Genomic DNA, 25,541 nt, shown 5'->3' with positions numbered 1-25,541 from the left:
CTTCAAAATTTAATGTTTAGTTTCTGTTCACCAAGTCTTAGCGTCTATATAGGTAGGAATTCTAAGAAATTGTAGTAAAATATGTTGATAAAATTATCTTTAACGAATAACAACCAATGCCTTGAATTCTAAGTAAGTACCTACACCTCATCGAACACGTTTTCCAAGAAAATATTATTATAAATAATTAATTAGTGTTTATAACATAGATGTTATTATATTATTATTATATATAGCAAGATATTCCTAGAACTACACACACAAAGAAGACACCGCAGATTTTAATGAAAAAACTTTACATTTCAATTAGTATCCTTTCAAAGACTGTAATTTTCCGACGTTAACGAGTTAAATTTTATCGAAAATTAATTGCGACATCTTCATTGAAAACTTTTCACTCAACTTTGATACCTACGTAAATTTTCCTTCGGCGAAACTTTGACAATACAGAGTGTGTCTACCGTAAAACTCCGGGAGGGGCTGACTGAGTAGCTGTTACGTACAAGTAAATCTTAAACAAATTTTCTCTTCAATCACCCGTTGAAACCTTCTACTGGATTGCCAAAACATTATTAACAAAGTTCCCATCTCGTTCTGCGCCGAGTTTAATTACACCAAATCAATAAACTCGGAAAAGACTTATAATGTTATTTACTCGCGTCACGACTTAGGACACTTTAATTAAGTTCTCGTGAGCGCGCACACGAACATGTGAATTTACCTGTTTTCCACTCAATCAAAATAACCCGTTACGTAACTTCTACGCAACCTTCCCACGGATGTCCTCGAAGAGTTAGGTGGTGGACCAGACCTTACAGATTGTCAATAACTCCATGGATCTATCTATATGGTGATATGACTATTGCCGAATATACTGAGTACCACTCCAAACTAATAACATTTTGTTCAACTTAAGTAAAGAACTCAGGAGCTCACGGTCTGCAAGCGCACTTGCTACTGACAGATTTCTGGGGCAATGCCCTTTGTGCAAACTTGTAAATAAATAAATTGTAAGTTCATTTCTTGTTGATTGTAGTCAATAGAACAGTGAACTAAGGGAATGCCTTGCCTTATTGCCTTCAATTAGCCGTCAGTCTTTTCGCAAATCGCAGGCAGCTTTATCGATTAAATGTCAAGCCTTTGATATGCGATTGCTCTACAGCCGAAGTCATGAATATTACGATGGAGTTTATACATTCTAAAATTTTTGTTTATAACTTGACGTTAACGAATAAAATATTTTACAAATGTAAAAAATTATGTTATCGTATCCGATTATTTATTTATATTAAACTCGTTCGTTTTTGTTTTACTATAAACCAAATCCGTTGAATTCAAATTATCGTTAGGGATTACAAGTTTAAATCGCTTCTATGTGTATGGGCACGAGAGAAGTTGTGCGTCGAAGATGCGTGTGTGAGTAAATCACCATTAGTGTGTACATCATTTACAAGCCCAAAAATGTTACTTTCCCGCTTCCTCTCGCGGGCCTCTTGTAAGCGGCGAAGGTGTGTGCGTGAGCAGCCGTGTCGCGATAGGTTCGCGAGCTCGATGTAGATGTGTAGGTGAACGGTCCGGGCTCGCGTAGCCCCCGCCAGTGGCGAGCCGGCCGTAGCGGCACTACGACGCGCCTACGCCGTAGCGATCGCGCTCGCATCTGTCCCCCTACCCACATCATCGGACAATAGGACCGGCGACGATTCGTGGCGTTTTGTTATTTTTTTGTCAGATGTGAATAAAAGCGACTCTTTGTGACATTCACTCGTAAAAAGCGGAGACAGTATGCTGAAGGGACACCCTTTGTCCACAAAAGAGACGGTTATTAAGGCGGCACTATGTAATTTTTGAACATTAATTTGTTAAAATGATAGCTTACAAATTGGGACAGTTTAGTCGTGTTGCGGTAGATTGAGCGGGATGTAAGTCCGCAGCTGGAGTCGATGTTGTGTATTAATAAATAGACGCCGAAAGCCAATTTTGGCGTATTATTGTAATCCATGTGACGCTGTAGTGTTGGTGTAACGTAATTAATATCAGACAATTATATAGCGAGTGCCGTAATGGAGTTTGTACTTCTGCCTGCACAAATACAAATGTAAGGTAAATATTTCGCTGTTAATATTACGTGTTAATGTGTTCTTTGATCTCTTCTGTTGGTTTTACTTTGTTCTTCATGGTATGTAGTTTTTTTTTATTTCGGTGACACTTATTACTATTCTGAACTATTTCTTTTCGATAATGAAGATAATAAAATATTTGCAAGTACTTGGTTCGGGGTTTCTGGTCAAAATTTGGCGCGCATTTTTCTTAGAATTCAATGCAGTATATATTTAACGAATATTTATTTAACGTTTAATCTAAAATTGAAGTTTTATTTAGCGACAATATTTTATACATTATTTAGCTCGACTGATTGATTAATGAGCGTATAATTAATGTTTCGTTTATAGATATTGAATGAATCATAATATTGATGTTTAAATATTTCAATTATTTGCATGAATTATTTGTGTATTTATCAACGTTAAATGTTATTTTAAAGCTTTTGCATGTTTATCGATCCTGACTTATATTTTTTTACGTTAATTGTCATTAATGGAAGTGATAATACAGATTTTATATTTTTTTTGTGATTATGTAGTATAATAATTAATAAAGCATTTATTTATAAATACAAAACATTGTTAATGTTTTATATCCATAACATGTTAGCGGATTATAAACTTTTACTACTAATTATTAAACTTTATTTTTTATATTTAATTATTATGCAAATATGCATAGCAGAGTTGTATGAAACTCTTGTAAAAGGAATATCGATGCATCCTACATATACACAATCCATGACTACTTATATTATGTACTATTGTTCTAGTTTTTAGCTTCTTCTTCTTCTTCTTATCGTATGGTTAGTGCTCAACCTAGTGTCAAAGATGTTCGAGCCGCCCGAAGGCCTTTGACATGGCTTAATTTTTGGCCTAAAGCCTTATTTCTTAATATTCAGAAACTTGCAGAAAACTATTATTGGGTTCTCTGAGTAATTACGACGAAACTACTTCGTACCCGGCATTACTTGTTTAATAGCGGTATTTAATTGTCATTTTACTGGCTTCATCAAACTTATATAGGCAGCGGTATCTTCTTTAAAAACACGCATTAATGTAAAGAAATAGACATAATATTAAAATGGAACAGGACTTATAATATTATGCGTACAAGTCGCGATATTTTAAAATCGTTAAAACAGTAATCAGTCGCTATAAATAATGAGTTATTTTTAGTATACTGATTATTAAAATATATTATGTTTGTTGAGCAATTTATTGTGCCTCGAGTGTAATTCAATATTAACTACATTAACCTTTGTTGTATTTTAATAGAAATTAGTAAATATTATCATATTATTAGTACAGTAGATACTCCCTTCATTTAGTTCAGTAGTTAGCCAGTTTTTATTGGCACAATGGCGTCAAAGTAGTTTTCGACAACCTCCAAGAAAATCTCCGAGAAACATCTAGACACTAACTACACTGACCACAAATGGTACAGAAGAAATATTTTGCTCAATCTCAATCAATAGAATTATAGAACAGTGTAAAGTAAGCAACCTACACAATATACAACAATTAATAAGTAGCTCCTCTGGTAGCGGTTTTCTAAAAGTATCGGGTCTTAAAAAAATTGTTCCTTCAAAAGACGGTAGGGGCGCTGATCAGTTTTGTATACAAAAATTGCTCGATAGATACAATGGATAGGTGGCAGTGGTATCAAATTACTCTTGCAATTGCGGCTTATCTGGAGGTTACTGCTTAGATGCGTTGTCTGCATTGAATCATAATAATATGCTAAGAGCATTGTAGTCGTAGTCTTAGCACATGTAGTTTTACTAAAATTTTATTTTATCTCTATAGCTGATAACAGCACCCGTTTGACTAATTTTAGAACGTCAAATTGGTTATCTGTAGCTTTTTAAATAAAATTATCGTATGTGCATAGGCTTTTAGCCCTACTTAAATAAATAATAAAATTTTGTTTAATTTCGACACAAACCGCACAAAAAACAGTAATAAATAAATATAATCTCTTAATGCTATAATTACTTTGTTATCTGAACACACACATCCATTTGCGTTATACCTTTTGCATTATGTAGAGTAATAAAGTTTTGCTGCAGGATTACATTTGTAGCCAATAAGGTAACGCGTCATATTTCCATTTGGATTCGAACGGATTACCGATAAATCAGTTTGAATAATTAAATAGTTATAATACAAGGTTGTTTATCAACGTTATATTAAATGTTGTTCGTAATTGTAGTTTGTTTTTGACGAATCAATATACGGACGTTGAGTCAATATCAATTCAAATTATTTTCATAGTCTCGTATCAATAAAGCTTTGTTGTTCATAAAAGTTTTTTAATGCAGCATATATGGTTTGCAGTTTTTTTTTTTACTCTTGAAATATCCATCGGGCTTTATATATATATATTTAAAATTTCACTGTTAACATTATATATTTTTCAACGTATTTTAAAATAAAAGTATTGCGAAAAATGGACGCCGCTGTGCTGTCAATCGCAAGTCTGAGCTTTTGTTAATAAATACGTGCTATAATAAATTATGTTATAGTAGCGTTACATAGTAGTTATAATCAACATGTAATTGAAATTAGCGCGACTTGTACACATATGACTGAAATCTAAAACGAATCTTGTACGGTGATAAAAAAAATTACGGTATCTTATTTATTATCAGACGTTTTGACCAACTTAGACCGGAATTATGTGATAAAATGAATAATAAAATAAAAATAGTTTATTGGTAAAACAATAATTGTATGTCACTTAGTAACGCAATTCTGCACAGTCGGTACTTTTGAGCAGGTATCGAAAGTTTGAAATTTAAAATTTACTGCAAAAAAGATTTCTCCATCAGCCACTAGTGGCGCTGACCTGATTGTCGTACAAATTTTGTCGATAGTTAGCCGGTTGTCGGTAGTCGATAGTAGTAGAGTAGCAATTCTCTAAGAATTGCGGTACTGGTTAAGACTCGGCCTTGCAGGTATTCGAATATTCGATTATTTGCAAGCCCTTCTCGTACCGTATTATTATCTTAGTTATTTGAGGCGCCTATAGCCAGTTGCGCTCACTGGTCGGTAAACGATCTGTGGGTTAAGCAACACTTGGCGCGGTCAATCCATTGATGGGTGTCCGCGTAGTGGTTTTTGATCTGTGCGTCTCCGTGCTTCGGAGGGCACGTAATTGCCGGTCCCGGCTACTAAGATAACAGTCGTTAAGCCATGTTCTGTACAGTCGATACTGTCGAGTGTCGGAATTGTGACATTTGGAATGTACTGCCAAAATGTTTCCTACGACACCCGTCAGAGGCGCTGATTAGATTTTCATACAAAATTTCTCGATGACAGATCGGTTGACGGTAGTCGATAGAAGTAGAGAATCGAGCTACTGTAAGAAACAAATAGGTAGCAATTCATGATGTATCCTCTTTAAAGCAAAAGTCGGTACTGTCGAGTATTGAAATTTTGACACTTAGAATGTACTGCCAAAATGTTTCCTACAACATCCGTCAGAGGCGCTGATCAGATTTTCATACAAAAATTTCTCGATGACAGATCGGTTGTCGGTAGTCGATAGAAGTAGAGAATCGAGCTACTGTAAGAAACAAATAGTTACCCATCCATGATGTATCCTTTCTAAAACAAAAGTACGAATGTACTCTGATTATCTTCTTGGGTAGTAGACGATCGCACCTTGTTACTACTTGCAAACTTTAAATCCGCTACTTTATTTTCAACAAGTTTCTCAAGTACTGGCGAACATGTACATATTGTACTATTGCTCCTCCTCTGAAAATGGGATGTCTCGAGGACTTCGTAACTTTACTCAGAATAATGCTTCAAGGTGTTCAAGATTGTATCGGATAAAGATAAGTTAGTGGCTTCAAAATATGTATGTATGTATGTAAATACGAGTGCTATGTACCTACTCGTTAAGGATATATATAGTATTACAATTGTCATACATTAGAGTATGATGCGGCATTGTAATCATGAAAGCAAAGTAATCAAACATTGTATAAAATCGTTACTTATGTCACAACGCAAACACAATACAAAGAAATGGTCGGAGATTTTTTTAATTACAAAAATATGATTTTTAATGTGGCTGTTTGATATTGTGCTAGTTTATCACAATATAATTATAAAACAGGTAGTTTTTTTAATCAAATCAATAACGAAAATCTATAACAAATAACTGTTACGTGTATTCTAAATCGGTATTAGCACACAAATTCTTGGCTACAGCTCGAAGTATAAATTCAATTTCCTCAGAACGTACATCGGAAGACCAGTCGACCTGCAACAAACGGTTCTTGAGTCCTGTCTCACACTTGACGTTTGGCAGGCGGATGTACAGAGCATGTAGTCGCTGTTCCATATTCATACAATGCTATTGTTTCATAGCGAATATTGCGATTATTGTTATTGAAATACAGAGTCAATTGTTGTTGTAGTCTTAAGGACATTTTTTGTAAGCAACCTCTATCGCGGCTGAGCTATAGATTGTTCATTAGTGTTACGTATTCAAGATGTTTTGTAAATCGGTATAAAGAAAGTTGATTGTGTTCAGGTAAAACTTTGTTAATCTGAATCATAGTCGAAGAGATTCATCCTACCTTAAAAGCAATAAATATCTACAAAATACCATAAAAAATGTGCTTGTTGATAAGGTCGACATTTTTATTGATACTACCCTTTTCCAACTTTTCTGGTGCAATTTTCTATATCACGAGTCATTGTCTTTCACATTTGGTGGTAAGTATTTGTCACACAGGATATTTGAAATTAATATTCTCCGGTCCGGTAAGATCCTTAACCATTGGCGTACCTCCTCTTCAACATTGTTCCTATTCATACATTACTTGATCTATAGAAACACTATGAGTCTCAGATATAATTGGCAGGAGGCATCATTACGGAAACTAAAGATTGACAGGATCGATATCAAACTCCATCCCGGTACACAATAGACGCAACCGAAACCCACCTTTAAGTCCCGTATACACTTGCAACAATTCCCTGTTGTTACGCCCGGCGGTGTTGTTTGCAGAAGCAGCGATACCGCGATTGACTGGGTTCATTGTTTGACGCGGCGAGCGTAACTCCATTGTGGAGGGAAAATGTCATAGCGCTCGTCCGTACAGTGTACTCCTACTCCTGCGTCGCGTATTATACACTACTACCAACAATGCGTGTACCAAATATTATATTTCCAATTTTATTCTCACCGGACTGGGTGTACAATTGAAGTAACACAATTGTTTTTGCGCAGAAACATGACACGCGAATGTAGGTACATTTTTCTAGATTACTTTTAGAAATTGAGCTAGTATTTCGGATTGGTCTTGTTTATTCCCATTGCGTCTAACCTTTAGTAATTTATTTTCCAGACTATACAATAAAATTATTGTGGAAAATCACAGAAACTAATCTAAGTTCGTAAAACCTTTACGTATGTAACGAAAGGTAACTAACTCTACTTATTTATTTCTGTTGCTCAAATGTATGGTCAAGAATAAGCAATTGGAAACAAACACACCGTATTTTCTTGCTTAAAGTGTGACGGGTTAGGTACCTAGTAACAATGATTGCTCCAGTCAGTCGCAAAATAAAATAAAGAATTTCCCTCTAGTAGCTGTTCAAAGACCAGACCGAACCCTCATTTGTTTAGTTTATTTATAGAAGTTTATCTAAAGCACAATAAATCAGGTTATACGGTTGTAAAAACACCTGACACGGTACACAACAGTTGACCCGGGAATTAAAGAAAAACGTCCACTGTCCGCGCAGTCGACGAGGCCGGGGTTAATAATATACCTGCATTAATTTATGTTGCAAATATAACAAGTAATTATTTATTGATCGGTACTAGTATAACTACTTCTATTAAATTTTGCTTCCGTTCCAATTAAGTACGTATAGTTGTTATAAAAAAAACTTAAAGAAAGACAGTGAAATCTAAGTTATAGGGTTCTCGTTTTACCAAAACTTAAGCCCCTTTGAGGTTCAAAACTATAGACTGCAAGCTCTTTACTCATCGTAGTCTTAAATATAAACTGTGTAGTTTAATACATAGGCACATATTGTGTTTATATCAATCGTTTATAATTTTAGATTATTAAAATGTGAAGTACGCTAGGGAAATCCTGATTACATTTCTATATCAGAATTGTGTAGTTTCATAGAGCTATCTTATCAATAATGGTTCGTAATCACCCTTCCGGGGAATAGATAATATATGTATGTATAGTGGTATTTAAGTGGAAGCTGTCATAACTAGCGCATTTCTTTTTCATTCAAGCCTCTATTGCTTACGTAGCCTCGAGTCACATTCTTATACAAATACGCCGAGAGTATGCGAGAGAGCACAAATCAAAATAAAAAGTTATTGGTTCGAAAGTAAACTTACGTAAGAGATAGTAGGCGCAATATTCACCTAAGTTCTTTTATGTAGCAGTCAATAAGAGTCTATTCTATTGAATATTCTTTTCGAAAATATTTGTTGGAAGTCGAAAATACTGATGTAGAGGCGCGATTTCCCCCTACTATCTATTATTGACAATCGACTAGCTTTTCTCAAAATTTTGTATGAAAATCTGATTAGCCCTCCTAGTGTACTGTGTAAGAACTACTTAAAGTGATTTAAAATGTCAGACGCTCAATACTACCGAGTATACCAGCACATCTTAGTTTTGTCTATTGCATGTAGGAGGACAACTTTTTTTGGATGAAATTGTTATGAAATGTTAAAGCTAATTACATCTTTAATTCAATATCTAACAACCAATGGATTCATCAACGTAGTCATATTGTTCACATAGCACTGTGCAATACAAAATCGGAACTGATACTATAAAAAACTAATTTCCATTTCAAACAAACGAAGTAAACAACACTGGAAACCAAAAGCGCATTCTGTAACTAAAATAAAATTTGACAAGCATTTTATAACGGGACCAGTTCAGTAAATTTGTTCGAACTGAGCGCACTGTTTGCAAAGTGGCCTATTTTATATTACGCTACTCGCCGGACGCTTACTTTACTGTCCTAGAGTCAATAGAGATTTTAAACGAGATTTTAAATAAAAATAGTTCGTTTGACCCGATACTTTGCTTTATTGCCGTTTGAGTATCAATGTTTGTATTCAATTTCAGTCGCCGTAATGGTTTATAGATGGTATTGAATATGAAAAATTTCAACTTTTGCAAATCTGCCGATCGTGCTGACACATTGATCGTACTTTATTTATAGCGAATGATTAAGTCTGCGATTTGAAATTAGTGTTCTATTTTTGTTCAGTAGTAATTACCTCATAACCTAGGACATTCGATAGGTACATACATGCACAGAATAAAAACCTCGAACATTATATAGTTGGATTCTAAACGTGCGAGTAAATTAAAACTGAAGCCTACTCTCAATCAAACTGTTGTAATAAAATTGAAATCGACAGCGCGTTGAGTAGTTTTTCGCAGAAAATCTAGTTCGAAAAACTAGGGTTACCTCACTTGTTTGTGAATGTTCTGTGGTTTCCGGGGATTCAATTTCTATGTTGAGTAAATCCCTAGCTGCGGGTTCGAAGTCCGAATTGGAGTAACTAACGAGCTTGATATTTTACCTGGACTGTATAGTCGGTAAATATTGTTGTCGTCTGCTTCACTGTTATTTATCCAAATCGTACATTAAAAAACTAATATTATAAGTATACTTCTTTAAGTATATTAAACTAAACTAAAAATATTTACCAAATAGGTATCTATAAAAGGTCGTTCACTTCGGCGCTGCAGCGTACATCAAATAATGAATACCTCCCGGAATGTAGAAAACATGATAAGATTTCATAGCGAAAATTGTACGAGCATCCACGGGCCAATGGCGTGGTCAGAGCGGCACCTTTTACGTGTTACGCGCCAAAGAATGTGATCACTGTACTCGTTGAATGTCACCTCACACTCTTCCTTGCAATGCTCTTTGAATCGAGAAAATTGAATTGAGTCTGTAGTACCTATTTCACTTTTGAAAATGTCTTTTATAAGATACACGAAATTCTTACTTGTTACACAGAACCAATAAGTTGAACGTCAAAGATTTGTTCCGAATGTTCCAAACGATATATTAGGTACGTGAAAAAGGATTGTGAATTTCTGGAGTAATTTAACGGGTTAGCTTGTTGTTTGAAGAATTGCTTTTATTCTGCGAGTGCGTGATTTGATTGATAAGAAGAGTTCCGATGGGATGGAAGATTGTTTTGGCCGCAATTTCAGTATTTGTTATCTTTGGGGTAGTATATTTCTGAAAGGAAAAGGACTTATATGCATATACTGTATAAAATGTCGCATTTAATTAGCCAAAATGGTTAAATAAAGTTATCAATAATTTGAAACCTGTAAATAGAATAAATTTCGTAGCTATACCATATACTCGATATGAGCACATCTAAATATTTAAATAACGATTAAATATTCCATCAACCCGCACCTAAAAAAATGGAATTGGTTTTATAAAAGATTTAAAGCGATTTGATAGGAGTGTCATGCTAAAATGGATTCTCATAAAATAAATAATAAATGAACGATCTCTAATAAAATTACCGGCGTTAGGAAAACGGGGGCAGTTATTAATAAAGATATAATTTTCCCCTCGGTTATGAGTGCGAACGGCCATCCGTTACGCAATTAAAGCACGCGAAATGGTCTCATGTCCATTGAGATTTGCATACAGATATGTGATTATATCCAAAAATGGCTTTATGCTTTGGATAATATAATGCGGCCGAAAAAATATTACGGTTTGAAATAGGTGTGTGGAATTTTATTGCTTTGAAATCCGATCCGCAGAAGCGCGGAAATGTTTTTGGTGTAAAATATTTTTGGCCTCCGCAATGTGATTTAAAATGTTATTTTATGGCGACGTGTTCCAAACATAAAAGAACAATAATATTTTTCAGTTTACTCCATATCATTTTAACGAGCTATGAGCCGTTTTTCGAATTAAGATTGTAAAAAAAGAGTTTATGAGTAGGTGTTTTCCCTTTTAGGTGCGGGTTTCAGTTTGACGCTTATAATAAGTTATTTTGGGCTTTTTTTAATTTTACGATAAAAACGTTCATAGTCTATGTCTAGACACACACGTACTTGTTATATGAACGATGTATGATAACGATCTTTAAATGTATTTTAAAATGAATTCTTACCATAAAACGTATTCTACTGATTAAACTTAATCATTAAAAAGACGTAGGCAGCGTGGATATATTTTACATTGTGTTAGTTGTACAAAAAATCGTTTATGATTATTTGATAGATCTATTTTATGAGAAAGATTCAATTTCATAGCAACAAAGGGTTACTTAAGATTTTAGCCCCCAAGTAACGTCGCAAACTCCTATTAATTTTCTCTCTTTGCTCAAGATACTCACAGTATACAAAATATTACACTCTACAAAATAACAATACAAAAAGACGTCTATTTAAAATCTTCTATATTTTTATTTTATGTTAGCACATACCAGCGTCGAGAACCCAGTTTATTAGAGCACTGGCAACAAAAGGGATTATTTCGCCAAAAGATTACAAGATAAGGCTTTTTGCAAATATACCTAAGCGTATAAAATTACCAAATACGCACTACATTATGAAGGCAAAATGCCTAAGGTAGCAAGGCTTTGTACGCCGAAGGCTGTACGACATTTCGACCTTGAATAAAATAGACGAAATTTTCCGCTTGTAGGAAACTCATATCCCGGCGTTTGGAATTATCCATCGCTATATAAGTACCGCTTTTGCTTGACCGTGTCGGACCGGACCGTTGTATAACCATCATTTTTTAGATCGGCATCCACTATACGAGAACATTTTTTTCTCTTTAGCATGAATTTATTACCATTCTCATGTAAAGGAAAATGTAGGTTTCAGATGTGCTAGGAATAATCAAAGAACCTTTCTAGGTTCCTTTTTTGGGTCGCTGAAGTCCATTCTATTGTGACAGGCTAAAATAATTGTATGATCTAATATATTGTCTTTCTAGATGGTATTTTTCCGAAAATAAACATACCTACGATGTGGGGAATAAAAAAGTACTCTGAGGAAATCTCTCAACGATTCGTTTCTTCTATTTAGGAGTAAAGAAAAATTTCTTATTTCAATCACTTAATGATAAAAAGTATGCATTTTCCGTAAAGGTATTCAAACCTAGCTGCTTTAAGAGAGACATTTTACAATGAGGAAATTTTTCATTGCAGCTCGCTGCAGAGGTCATTGCCCTCACTAGACGCTATTTTCTAAAAGGTACTCGCGACACAACTAAGTGATGAACTGCAAAATAAGATACGACTAGTTAAGAATAACTGCATCTCGTGCTGCGCCGCGATCATGCGAGCATTCACATGATTTATTTTTAAATATTCTATGAGGAAAATGCACCGTTAGCTATATAAAAACTTAAGGCCTTATCTAAATTACGTATAGTTTTTCAAAATTTTGTCATTTTATAAGTCGATGTTCTGGGTAGACCCAAAAATTCGTCCATTAATGTGACATGATGGTATATTTCCTCATAGTTATTTTATTGGTATCTGCATTCTACATAAAAAAGTTCACTACAAATGTAATTTTTTTATACTCAAAGTCATTCGCTTTTCATTCAAAAGCTATATTTCAACACATTTCACTTTAGGTTCTTAATTTTATTCGCCCGACGGTATAAATAAATAAAAACTTAAGTTGGCTGATTAAAAGTTGTGGTTTAACTAAAACCCTGCTGCAGCATGTGGATACTTCTAAAACCGCTTCAAATCCATTGGAACTTGTGCTTATCGAGCCAAAGAAATAAAATAAAAAATAAATAGAGAACGTCCCAGTTGCGGTTGTCACCCCGCACCGCAACTCATTCAGTGTCTACAACGCTCCACTCTTATTTGTGGCTATTTATTTATTTAAACCTCATTGGCTTTATAGTTAAAATGCTGCCACATGAGAGCACATTAAGTTTTTGTTTTGTTATGTTTTCTGTTTAAGAGAGGAAAATATTTTAATCCGAAATAAAAGCTAAAGATTTTATACATGTCATAGCGTATCTACGCTGATACTTAATTGATAATGGTATTTTATAAAATATTCGTATTTCATTCCAGAATATCAATTATGCCTTGTTAAGTGATCGTTCCTAGGTCTAGATTTAAGAATGTAGCACGAGAATTATTGGTTTGTTAACAATGACATTTTGTTCGGGCTTAGTTTGAATAATTTTATTCGGCCGAGTCGCTAGCCTAGGCGGGCAGTTAAAACGTCACTCAAATGAAGTAATTCCTTTACCCTAATATCTCTATCTCCTGTCTCTGTCCTTTAAGCGCATATTTTAGCGACAGAAATACGTTCGAGCACCACTTGAGAGTCGTTTGAGTCATTTACAAAATCGTGAACTACATTAATTGTAGCTCGATTCTCTACTATTGACTACGGACAACCGATCTGTCATCGAGAAATTTTGTTTGAAAATCTGATCAGCGCCTCTGACGGGCGTCGTAGGAACTATTTTGGCACTACATTTTAAATGTCAAACTTTCGATTCTAGACAGTAACGACTGTACGGAATCGCGCTATTGATTTCGGCATCTAGATTTAGATAATAGAATAATAGACGCTAAATGCCGTCAATGCCCGAATTGTCCAATCGGATTCCTCTCATTACTGAAATCTGAGCCTCACCGCGTTGATAGCTTTGTTGCAGTGTTGACCTACTAACAGACTATTAGATCGATGTCTTCAATAAACCAATTCGGTGTTAATATGCTATTGTACTGTAAATCTATTAATTATGGTTTAATAATTGATTATGCCTACATAAAGTTGCGTATTTTTGTCAAGAGAGCTAACTGAGACCGGGAAACGCGACTACAATTGAACGTACTTCTAGCTTGTCATGACGGGTTCATTGTTACACAAATGCCGATAGAGATATTTTTGGATATAAATTGCTAAAATCATGAGGCGGGCCGGTTTTTTTGTTTCCGATTCCTATTTGTACCCAAATATTTTTAATGACAAATTACATAAGGTAAACAACTACTGATAATTTAGGTGGGGTTCCTACTGTCATATTTTAATCATAACAGAAATTACAGTCCTATTGCGTAACACAATTGTTCACAGTAATTTACTAACTTCATAGCAAATACCTAAGCAATTCGATACTTACGTAAAGAGATTACGTTTCAATACGATATATTGTGTATTTACTTAAATGATTATTTCCTACAATAGCCATACATTTCCTGGAAATGCTCGGCCAAGCGATTGCTATACAACAGTTCAAATGGTTTCCATGAAACGATTCTTGCAAAACGTTTTCATTATTAAGGCTTCGTATTTTCTGAGCTTAGTCAGTATGTTTGCGATTAAAAAGATCTTAGATTTTACTTCTTTAATGTAAATAACATTTACGAGACAAATATTGTGTTAACATTTCTGATGAGAGGTTTTTTTTGGAGTTAGTTGTGTTCTTTCGACAGTTCTCTGTTGCTTGTTTCATTTGCTGTTTAATAGCAACTTAATTTTTTTTTATGATTATTTTAATTTCGGTGAAAAATTGAGCAAAATTAGTACTTACCTTTATTTGCGGCCTATTTTTAAAACAAATATCATAAATAATAAAACACAAAAAATGTAGAAGAAGCTACTTTATCATTGAGGTCAAAATTCCAATAATATTTTAATAAACTTAAGCTATTATTACATTCGAGTGAGCAAACAAACATTACTCTCACTCGCTTTTTATATTTAAATATAGGGGACCCCAAAAGCTCAAGTTGAGCATTCAAATTTCTTCTTTCTTTATGCACAAAAACAGTATGCACCACAGCAAATTTAAAAGTATAAATGTAACCCTCCGTATTTACTCAGTAATTAAAACGCTGGGTGGTTTTTACGACCACGGCCACCAACATAATGCTCTATCACATTCAAAAGAGACGCGTTTTAAAAAAATCTTTTAATATTTACGTAATACGTATTATGAATAATTTATAACGTGTATAATAGACATAATGAAGCTTGCATTTATTATTGAATTACGGGCGATAATGTTAGACATATTTCTCTGCTGGTGTGCATTTTTGAAATGTTAAAAATTTATTCATTTTTTTTCTAGGTACATCGAATAATAAATATAAAAACAAAATAAAAGATTTACTCGTTTAGGTAGGATATTATTTACATTTCCTCGTCATTATTTTTTTAAACATGCTGATTGCTGCTGTTGACAATAATTATGCTTTACCCTCCAAAAGTTTTGACATATCTCTATCATCGAAATGATTCAAGTGTTTTACTGCCTGTCTTTATGTTTACGAGTGATTCTCGCGAGTGAGTCTCACACCAATACATAACACATGACGCATCCAAACCCAAATCAATATGATTTGTGTGCCCAGTACATAAATAACAAACATAAATATGTGACCCAAACGAGACCGGAATATCTTCAAGCAAAGATTCGAGCAAGCATGAGCACAATAAATTTTCATACCACTTATATCAGCTTTGATCATAAATACACAAAAAACCGTCGAAAGAACCCCCGGGCGATGGTTATCGATCAACTGACCGTGTAGGGAACCCTCGCTGGGCTCAGCAGGCCCCTTTTGTAATCAAAACAGTAATCAAACGGTATGAATTGGAAGACTCGACTCGGAACTTTATTTGAATTTTAAATACACGTATAGTATGAATGGCAATGCCCTAAATATACTTGTATTGATTTTTTAATTTGACGAGGGATTTATAGCGAGGGGTTTGAGATCTATTTGTCCTTGTATTCATAGAAACCCTCTTTAAATTATGTTTTACTAGCTGACCCGCGCAACTTCGCTTGCGTCACATAAGAGAGAATGGGTCAGAATTTACCACGTTTTTGTAACACTTTTTACTTTTACTCTGCTCCTATTGGTCGTAGCGTGATGATATAAAATATGTTTCTTTTTCACGAAAAATATTCTCAAAATTATTTATATCTCTTAATATAACGAAGTCGCGCTAAGGCATATCCGCCATGTAAACAGTTGCCATGACAACGGAATTTTGTTAATTCAAATGTCATTATAATATTGATTACTCGCGACTTCCTTCGCCACCTGAATTTTCCCGGGAAATGCGTCATTTTCCCGGGATAAAAAGTAGCCTATGTCCTTTCTCGGGTATTAAAATATCTCCATACCAAATTTCATGCAAATTGGTTCAGTAGTTTAGGCGTGATTGAGTAGCAGACAGACAGACAGACAGACAGACAGACAGACAGAGTTACTTTCGCATTTATAATATTAGTATGGAAGTATGGATTAAGCCAACTGTTCGGAAGAAGTTGGAAAAGTTTTTTGATTGAGATTAGTTTTTAATGAACTATTGTTGGAATAATGTTATTTATCCGTGGTAAATGTACCTATGAATAAAATGGTAGTGTTATTGGCAAGTCATTGTGAAAAGTGGGAAGTAATTGGTTTCTTTCTTATGCAATTAGAAAATTTATTATTTGTTACTTTACTAGAAATTTATAAACAGTAGCTCAATTCTCTATTACCATCGACTACCGACAACCGACCTGTCATCAAAATTTTGGTATGAAAATCGGATCAGCGCCTCTGACGGGTGTCGTAGGAAATATATTGGCAGTACATTATAAATGTAAAATTTTCGATAGCTAGCCGGTTGTCGGTAGTCGATAGTGGTACAGAATCGAGGTTCAGTTTTTGTCTCCTTAATCTTAATTAGTTCCCAAAATGCAATATTTACCAAATATTTCGTGTTTTCGACGTAAGTCAGCAAGGAATTAAAGCATCATTTTTGTTGTTCATTCTGAGAATCCAAGGCTTGTTATGACGTTACGTTTAAGTTGATAAACGATGATTTAGTGAGGAAGTCGACACTTCTGTTCCTCGATGTCAACTGATACTCAAGTTAACTGACACAAATTATATTATGTTTGGCGGAAAATTTACCGAATGCGCACTGAATTTATTTGAAATGACATTTTTGGGTCAACAAAAATTGTGATAAATACACATTTTGTATTTTTAAAAGTCCCTTTCATCGAATTTGGTTTGTAAAGCTGCAAATTAGGAAATCATTTTTTTCGTAAATATTTTAAAAAATCTTTTGTGTTTACTTATAAAAATTCATTCTGATAATAAAAGTATTAATTAGCATTTCAAGCAAAATTTATGTGTTGTAGCAACGCAAATAGCCTTGATTTTTTGTTGCAATCGCATTTTAAATTAATGCAATTTCAAAAAAGTCATGTTTATACAAACAGTACCGAATAAAACACCGTTTCAATCTCAATATACCCAAACGACCACAATAACTACTGCATAAATTAGTCCATTCACAACAATAGTCCAATCTTCCATTACAACGACAGTAAAAACGTTGCATTCATCCAACCTTATTATTAAAAATGCTGAACAAATAATATTATAGAAGTAAATCCTAGTATTAAGAACAGTGTTCGCGCAGCATCGTCGGGCCAGGCTTAATCTGGCGACCCGTTCGCTCGCCAAGCAATTATCTACGTGAAATAGTGTCCGTATTAGGAGCACTTACTTTGTACTGGATTAAACGGGATTACTTTAACTGTAAGTAGCCTTCTGTTCTGGTATTCAGTCGGAAATAACAGCATTACACGAAACAATCATTCGCCGCCCGACTACTGAATGACGACTTAGGCCCAATTGTTTGACACTAATTTTATTTCAATGGCTCTTGTAGTGTAATGGACTTGAATAAGAGCGAGCTTCTACTGAACAGTCACTTTGAAGTTAGTGGTTCGAATGAGATTACCGATGTGTGACGTCATAGTTCACGAACACATTACATTTTATTGATATTGTTTTACGGCGGGTGAGACACAATGTGACTTTGCTTTGAATTTACCTTATTTGTTTTTACAATTACGCTCAGATATTTTTAGCTAGTAAAACTGTAAATAGTGGAAAAGTAGCTCGATTATTAGGGTTATTGGTTTATTTACGACAAACTATAATACAATTAAAATACACATAGTATTTAATTCTTGTCATAATGATATTTATGATAAAGAAAGCAAGGAAAATAAGCTTTTCCCATCGACCTCTGACACGAACTCACACCATTGCGTCACTGCAGATAATCCTATACACATCGAGCATCACCTTTGTTCCGGTGAAAAAGTAAACCTTAATACCATATCCGATAAATCGTGATTCGGAAAAATACGTCGTGAGTGGGTTACATAACGATATACCCATATTATAGCCTGTTTGTGGACAGAAATCTCTTCGTAATGGTTCCCACACGGGTCCTTATTTTAAGGATACACGCGATATACCAAAATGTTTTCGTAAAATGGCTCGCCCATTTCACAGTATTGACATAGATAATGTACTCTGAAGCCAGTGAGACGGCGCGGGGAGCGACGCCGAGCCCAAGGGAGGTTTTCTAAAACAAAACCGTGAAAGCAGGGGAAGATTAGAAACGATATACTTTTACCAAAGGCGTGGTGGCTGGAAAATATCTTAACGAACGTCGAGAACTTAGATAACTGTCTGGGTCAGATACGAAGGACGCGAGAAAATATATTGCGTGTTTTTTTTTACGTTATAAACTTTTGTGGTTATATTAAAATGGTGTTTATGTACATGACAATCCCCGAAATTGTTTTACGCCTAAGTTGTAACTTCACTTTGTTTATCGATTTATTGGCTAAGAACTGAAATGTTTTAACAAACAACGCGCAGTTGCATTCGTTGCAACAAATTCTTTCACCAAACAGCATTCAAACCACCAAGTCTGTAATCCTTGGTCTACTCAATAAGCTTTCCACATAATCTGGAAACAAGTGACGGTACACTACTAGTGTATACATAAGCCCAAAAATGTAGATGCGTCCGTTTAGCTACTTATCCCCTCCCCTCAGTTGCTTGTTTTGTTTAAAAGCCCTCGACACCATGTGGCACTGTAAAAACAGCTCGCCTCGTCCCGTCCCCTTTAATCCAGGACACACAGCCGTTCAAAATACCCTTCACTCATTTGCATAAGTCCTGTCCGTCATAAGATGGGTTGTAAAACTTTAATAAGACTTTTTGATGGTAGCTCTCACAGATTTAATTGGATTATACGGGATTATAATGATTGGCGGCGCGGTTAAGTGATTTGGATAAAAATCTTTATATTCTTTGTTCTTAAAAGAAATATTTTTTAGCACTGTCCTTTTATTGCTAATCCAATGAACGACTCTAAAATGCAGGAAGTTAAAACGGTAATGCGAAATAAAAGTAGCGAAGTGTTTGTACCACTGAATCGAAATTGCCATCGAACTTTTATTACATTCAATATATCTAACTGGAGCGTGTAGATACAAAAATGGCTACAATTGGCTAAAAAGCGACATCACGCCACAAGTTCATCCAATAAATATCCCTAACTGCCGTTTCGTAAGGAAACAAATGCTCCAAAACACAATGATGGCCGTCGACGAAATACAATACTGCTGAGAACAAGTGAAGCGTGTCCAACATATTCTGTTTGTTGTGAAAATTGTTGGTTTCATGTTTTTCCCAATGTTTCCCATCTTTCTTTGAATGTTGTTTGTTCTGCAATAGCCGTAATCGTTGTTATACTCACTCCACGGTAGAAATATTTTAACTGACCGGATGGTGTAACACATAAACGCTTTTATTTGTTTATCGTGTCAAGAAATGTTTTTCAGTCACGAATACAGGACAATAAAAATAAGCATTTAGGACGATTATTGTATGGGCGGTTTTTATGTGGGTTTTTAATGTTATTTATTGAAAATAACAAGTTCAATGATAGTAAGCAATCTATCTGAAACTTTTGTAGAATGGTTAGTTTTCAAATCCTTAATTATGTTGTTGACATCTTTGTTATTGATGATAGCCATATGAAAATTGTAACGGTTTAGTTCCAGTACCTATTCGGTAAGCCCTAATTTGATAACAGTATCAAAAAAGTATACAATTACATTAAAGTAATAAAAACCTGTGTACATAAGAAATATATAAGTAAGCATGTTTCATATTAATATTACTCTTACGATCTACTTTTCTATCTCAAGTATTCATATTACAAAAGCGAGTACTGTTAATATATCATAAATTATTTGTATCTAAGAAAGAATTCGTGATGCTGAATTCATGACGAAGTTGTTTTCCTATAAGAAAATGTAAGACGAGAAGCGATATATTACCCAGGCATTGATAAAGCGCCCTTCGGTAATCCATAATTTCTGAGAAAATTATTCTCGGCGAACTTATTCCCACAACATTAATTCGTATAAGTTTCCAAGGAGGCTCCTTTATAATATTTTTTTGCATGGTGTCGAATGAAGTTAACGCAAAGTATATTTGAAATAAGGAAAATGCGTCGTCTTTGGGGATTACACACAAAATATTTTCCCTCGAAGTTTTATCTTAGTTCACGAGCAAAGAATAATGTCAGCGTTGCGTCGGTCAGCGAAGCAAACGTAACGGAAGGACGTTATCTTTATAGGCGGTACCTACGCCTATTATACTGATATCGCACTTCCTTAGGGTTTAGTACACGGTAGAGTCGGCAGCCATGAGATGTGCAATATATCTTCTATCGAGCTTAATAAAGAAGACATGGTTGGAACTTGCTAACGAAACTTCGCTGATGAAAAATGTCGATCTATTTTTCTCCGTCGTCTGTGTAATTTGGATCATGTGGTTGGTTGCGCGATTGCGCACTCGAGAGATTATAATAAAGTTAGGACAGTCTGAAGGGTCATTAATTTTATACAATATTATGAGGAGTTTGATGGAAAATGCTTCGGTTGTTTTGTATCTCGGGTGTGTTTTTCACGGTACCCGCGTAAATACATTCTCTTTGTTCGAATTACTGAAATATTGTAAATTATAAAACAAAGATATTTCCTTAAACGTCTTTTCTAAGATCAAATAAACTTTTCGCTGTTAAAACAAAGGGCTGATACGGGTCACTTAAAGACAACAAATTTAAATACGAGTATATAAAATGAGACTAAATTTGGGACAAAAAATATTTCAAAAGGTACCTTCCTACTTTGCCTAACATACCGTGGCGAATTGGGAATAACAGTTTAGAAGGAACACTTCGTTACGGACAAAATGCGAGGGCAAACGATCTCACTGACAGGATCCCAAATGAAATTTGTAAAGGAAAATCTATTTTCATTTAAATTTTTACTGCCAAGAAAATCTCTTGATTAATGTACGCGTTCCCTGTTATTGCTCTACAAAATATTGTCATTCGAGTTCGCAAATGGAATTGCCGTGTTTCGTGGCAGCGTCTTGTGTAAGCACACGTAGGTATATAGTTTGCTTTGTATATTCTTGACAGAATTTTACTCTTGTAATTTTAAAATTATTCGACTATATAAGGCTGCACTGTATGATAGCTGATTAGATAGCCTTTGTATCCAACTATCGCATTGACATGTCATTTAAATCAGCTCAGCAGATTGGCCGTGGCACCATAACAGAGTTTCAATATACCTGTACCAATTTCTGTATTCCGTTTCAGCAGAACGTAGGATCGAGGCCCATACATAAACAAAAATGAGTGGCTAAAGTTTTCACTTCACAACTTATTTGCCCGAGATTGGCCTACATCAGGGATTTAACTGAACGCGATGGTAGTTTGCACTCGGGCCGGACGTAGAGGCATTTAGGAAATTTGCATGCCAATACTATCGGAGGCGAATAACGAAGAAACTTTAGGGATCCTATAAAGTGTTATTGTACGCTCCGAATAATTATGTACCAGTGGTTTGTAGCAAGGAATTTATACTGATTACATTTTAATAGTATGGTAAGATCTTGCAAAAATAATATGTATCAAAGTGCTAATAAATGTTTGAAAATTATTTTACAATCTTTTCGTTAAAACTCAAGACAACCCTAAGAAATAATAAAATTAGTCTATACTAATTTTACAAACACAAATTTTCGCATATTTATTACTTAATTATGGCAAAACTACTGGACATATATCGATAAAATCTGGTACACAGACAGCTTATAGTTTAAATCAACACAGAATACATTTTTCCCGGGGAAAATGTTTCACGCAGACGAAATGGCGAGCAAAAGTTAGAAATATTACAAGAAACATTTCACAGTGTTTAGTATTCAGGCAACACAATGGGACCGGTGGTCGAGGGAACAACTGGCTTTTATTGTACTAACCACTTATATGTAATAAAATTATATGGACACTAGTTCAATTATTGTTTATAGTGGTTGGTAAATATGACGGCATATGTTTCCTAGTAACGATGCTGTGTTTTATGGGAAAAATGTTATTTGGCTGTACTGTTTTTTATATTTTCTAGGTACTTTTGTAAGCTAAGCAGAAGTTAGTACTCGGTACTACGGTTATTTGTGTCATTCTTATATTAATTAGAAAATACGAATTCAAAATCAGCCCAGCCACAGAGTCAGTATAATCAGATCAGGATACTTAGTAAAAATTTATAGATTGCAACAACTTATGTTACGTTTCACAAGAGTTCATTGACCAATCGTTCCAAAGTAGTTGCCATGTACTAAACCCCAATTCCGACACTAAACTATAAAAAAACAGAATTAAAAGTGACATTAACAATAAACTAAAGACTCCCAACTTCACCAGATTGAACAATTTAAAACAAACGACAACTATCATAAAGTCAAGTTTCCAACTCAACTTACTTTTAACGAGGCAAGATGAATATATTTCAAGAATGTACAGACTCTCTGCGTCTCATCTGCGGCTGCCTCTGAATAATGGACCGCATTAATAAACAGGAATGGTTTCCACAAAGTTGAAGTAAGTCCGTATAAGAGGCTATAATTAATTGGTATAATAAGTAGGTATGCTGCGACAGAAACTATCACTTAGGATTGAGTAGGATTGTGACGGCCGGAAGCCGTTCGTCGTATACCCGACTCAGCTGTCCTGGTACATACGTAATATAAATGATGTTGGCATATGTACTTAGTACGTCGTAGAGGTAATGCGACGCGTATGCTCATTACTCATTGTGCGTGTTGGTGTATATGTAATTAATGCTCAAGAAGCTATGCCTACAGCTAAACTTTGAATCAAATATGTAGTTCGCAACACGGCATTGTATATTAGGATTGCGATTTGAATGACGATCATTAATTCTAAATATAGTTTGCTTTTTATATTGTTTGTAGTTTCTGGAATTCTGATAAAGCTGTTTAGCAAAAACACCCACGTGAAAAGTTTGTAGTTGATTTATTAAAATATAACCTTTTAAACTGATGTCGAGTCGAAAACACAGTATATTTTTTTAAAGAAAAATAGGCAAATAAATGTTTGCACATTATTATCCGAAATTACCAAAGAAGAATATTTACAGTTTTTTCGTTAGTTGTGTTTATTCCGCCACAGAAGCAAAGTGTTCTGATTAGACACCAATAATCTGTTTCAGTACAAATTTTATTAATACACGTAATTAGCAAACCGGTGTCCATTATGTGGTGTGCTGTTGGAATGGTTATTGTTCCTGCCGGACTATAGCAGATGAAATTAAATTACTAACGCCACTAAAATTCATGCTGCGGACGTGCTGAAACTAAATAATACGTATACGTACCTATGGGAAGAAAACACGGATGGGATGGGTTCATAAAGGCTTTTTAAAAGAGGCAACAATATCGCAACTTGAAGCCAAACTTTTCATTGAGTGAGTAGTTATTTCTTAGAGTATTTTAGGCATTCTCTATGCAAGGTTTTATCGCGTTGTTTTCGTTTCTTCAATATATGTTCAAACAAGACTCACGTTTGTCAATCCCGCATAGACCTCATAGGTCACGACGGTAATGTTTCTTCGTTACAAATATTCCTTTGTGTGACGTCTGAAAATCTGCGATAGATGAACACCGGCCTTTGACAATAATAAAAATACACATAAAAATATTCATAATAATAATACATTCTTTGAATCGTCATTGGCTGCTTGACTGTGTTTTACACCCGCCAACCACTTGCAAGCATCAACTTCATGTGATTACTATTAACGAAACATATTGCACTGAAACGTTTATGTTGCGCAAATGGGCCATAGTAGGTGGCGAGCCTTATAACTGAGTAGCTTTGAGTCCGTGCCAAAAAAGTTGGAATAGTGGTCGTCGACCGCGAACGGCCGCTGGCGACCTAAGTAATTCATAGTTTCCAATCTGTTAGTTCGGACACTGAATTTATGCAAATTAATAAAATAGTTGAGACAACTGCAGTCCCGTAAAGCAGCGGTATTGGCGGATATTGAAATTAATTGTCAAAGTTTTAGATGTAGCCAGTAGAATATTGTTTTCATATGGAAAATGTGCGCCAAATTCACTACGTTATCGAATACATAGATTATTTAGAACATAGTACTTTTTTAAATTGTTAAAGCATGCAATAGCATTGACTTAAAACTGTTCAACTTAAGCTGCTTAGAACTAAAAGGTTTTTAATGCAGTCAGTTTAAACATTTTTTTATGCAGTCAGAGCATATGAATTACAATCTGAGATAATATGGTTGTTAATATTTTAAATGTATTTAACTCGAGTTACGTCTAGTATTCTTGTAGAACATAGCAAGAAAAAATACACTATGTACTGTAATTTAGTCAAAACGTCTAAAACCTTGAAGATTTCAACTATCTTTAACGTATTTATACCAGCATAAATATTGTAAAAATCATTTGGCGATTAAAAAGAGTGGCCAGGAGTTTCTTGCCAGCTCTTCTCATTGGCCCTACCTTCCGAACTGGCGGTAAATTCACTCTCTGTATCATTGACTATCATAAGTGTCAGCACTTGACCTAAATGAATAAATGATTTGATTTTTTTTTTTTTTTTGTATTCTATTTGATTTGATGAGTTGGTCTGTCTAGCCGCTACGCATAATGGCTAGAGGCTTATTGAACCTAGAAAGTTTTCCTCCAGGCACGGTTAGATTAAGTAACATGGCTGCTTATGTTAGGCTTATTACTTGGACTTAGACCCTTCTAACTACAAAGCAGGAAAATGTAGTACATCAACTAGATCGAATTAGTTCACTGAGTTTTGACGAGAGGGCACAAGTCACTAGGTCCTTAAGACTGGCTACGTAGAATATGATTTAATAAATGAACATTTACCTGACGTTGATATAATTGGTTGAAGTTTAGACTTTAGCTATGCTTAGTTTTTATGATTTTATCCAAAATAAACACATACTTATGCCTATTAGACTCGCTAATAGAGATTATAACGATATACATAAATATACCAATATGTAGTTAAGGCCACATTATCAGAATTCAACAAAAATACCTTCTAGAAAACATAATATTATATGGACGACAGTTGATAACTGAAATGCTTTTTACCATGAGACTAAGACTTATTCTATAAATCAAGTTTTTAGATGTTG

General features: G+C 34.7%; 1 protein-coding gene across 2 annotated transcripts in view; it reads left to right on the top strand.

The window, feature by feature from the left end:
* Positions 1–1,571: 1,571 nt before the first annotated feature.
* Positions 1,572–25,541, top strand: part of LOC142977920 (uncharacterized) — a 57,115-nt gene continuing 33,145 nt past the window's right edge. The window contains exon 1 of one of the 2 annotated variants that reach the window (XM_076122050.1): positions 1,572–2,095. The gene's annotated coding sequence lies outside the window, so the exon portion shown is untranslated. Of the gene's footprint in view, positions 2,101–25,541 lie in introns of both variants that reach the window. The other variant, XM_076122049.1, reaches the window with a different exon arrangement.

This window comes from Anticarsia gemmatalis, chromosome 13 (genome assembly GCF_050436995.1).
Source record: "Anticarsia gemmatalis isolate Benzon Research Colony breed Stoneville strain chromosome 13, ilAntGemm2 primary, whole genome shotgun sequence".
In the NCBI taxonomy this organism is placed as follows: Eukaryota; Metazoa; Arthropoda; class Insecta; order Lepidoptera; family Erebidae; genus Anticarsia; species Anticarsia gemmatalis.
The sequence above is the reverse complement of the archived record's forward strand: the minus strand, read 5'-3'. Positions and strand labels throughout refer to the sequence as shown.